Genomic DNA, 1,722 nt, shown 5'->3' with positions numbered 1-1,722 from the left:
AAAACAGTTCTTTAGTTATTTCCTTTATATCAAGAAAGAAAAAAAGTCAATTAAAGAAACCGTTTCAGTTTACAAGTTGCTCGGTCTTCAAGATTCTCTAAAATTATTGAAGTTTGTCTTTGCCTCATCAGATATTTCCTAATAGATTATATTTCTTTGAATTTTTTTTTTTTGATCTGAAATAATTCATTCGTTCATTCATAAAGCAAGGATTACAAGTAGACGATAAATTGGACTCAGAACATAAAATACTCCAGAGAAATTGTGGTGGTGCAAATAACCAATTTGGGAAAAGGGTTTTGAGGCAATGCGCTTTTGCTGTCCAATCGATGGCTTGTCGTGGGCAATAGGATACCTACACAAAGGTTAAACTTTGTAAAATTCATTTACTTTCATCTATTAAGCTGCGCACGGCCCAAGGGGCTTTAGTTTGGCCCAATAGAGTTTCCACCAACATAAAGTTATCACTTTTACTTCGCTCTCTCTCCCAACCCTGTACTTCTCCCATGTGAGTTCCTGTGTTCTGTTTCAAAAGATCAGCCCTTGTAGCAACGCTAGGGCTTCGGCGTGAAGAGGAGAAGCAACGTGGATTTCTTGGGCAAAACCGTCAACCAGAACCCCTCGAGAGTCTCGCAAAATGCCAGCAATGGAGCTCGTTTTCTCCCCCTTCGCCCAGGAACAATCCACGTTAAGTTTGAGGATGTTGCTGTCCGGTGCTAACCAGTGATCAGGATGAGGTCGTGTTCTAGCTTTCTGATTTTCTTTGCTCAGATGCCATCTCTTGAAAGCTCGAACCTGAGTTTGGGCAAGATCTACTATGGAATTAGCCTTAGGGGGTCAAGATCTGAAGACAACGTCATTCTGAAGCTTCCAAATCAGCCATATTATGCAGGCCACCGTTTCTGCTATAGGTGAGTCCATTTTTTCTTCAAAAAATCTACAATCCATTTGTCCATCCGAGTAACTGAGGAAATCTTGTTGTAGAGGTTGAGGCGCAGGTCTACCCAGACTAGCCAGGTTTTTTTTACAGAGGAAGAAAAGATGCTCTATAGTTTCGGGATACCAAGAACATAGGGGGCACAAGGGATCAGGTATAATTCTCCTCTTGAATAGATTTTCTTTTGTTGGAATAGCATTTTGACATATACTCCATAGAAAAAATCTTACTTTTGGAGGGACTGGAAGTGCCCATAATCTAGTCCATAACGTTCTCGGCGGCTGATAGGAAGTCATTGCTTTGTTAGTCTTGGTTGTTGGCCAATGAACAGATCCTGCTGTAGCCACTCTTAACTGTGTATGTGCCTGTTTTATTCCCCATCCAGATCTGTCTATCTTCCTGTGGGTGAGCGCTAATGGGGGTCGAGAGAATTTCATTGACTACTTGGTCATCAAAAAGATCACGGATTTTAGATTCATCCCATAATCTCCTTTCATAATTCATCAATTCAGCAACCCTTTCAAGATCATCCTTATTCGCCAATCCTCCAATCACTCCCCTTGGGAGCCATTTATCTTGGTGTATATTGATTCTTTTCCCATCTCCCACCAACCACCTTACCTCCAATTCTATAGCATCCCTTCCTATTAGTATGCTTCGCCAACCCCACGATGGACGCTACTCTGTTTTTGCCTTCCATAAGTCCCCATTTGAATAGTAGACTCCTCTTAGAATCTGGCTCCATAGTGCTGATGGTGATTGTGAGTCTCCATGCTTGTTTGCCT

At 41.6% G+C, this 1,722-nt stretch overlaps 1 long non-coding RNA gene across 1 annotated transcript; it reads left to right on the top strand.

Moving 5' to 3' along the window:
- The first annotated feature begins 487 nt into the window (after positions 1-487).
- Positions 488-1,315, top strand: LOC108955410. Its single transcript, XR_001981548.2, has 2 exons — positions 488-911; positions 985-1,315. It is a non-coding gene; the product is annotated as an uncharacterized LOC108955410 (long non-coding RNA).
- The last annotated feature ends 407 nt before the right edge of the window (positions 1,316-1,722 follow it).

This window comes from Eucalyptus grandis, chromosome 9, assembly GCF_016545825.1.
Source record: "Eucalyptus grandis isolate ANBG69807.140 chromosome 9, ASM1654582v1, whole genome shotgun sequence".
Classification (NCBI taxonomy): Eukaryota; Viridiplantae; Streptophyta; class Magnoliopsida; order Myrtales; family Myrtaceae; genus Eucalyptus; species Eucalyptus grandis.
This window is presented reverse-complemented; position numbering and strand designations above follow the sequence as displayed.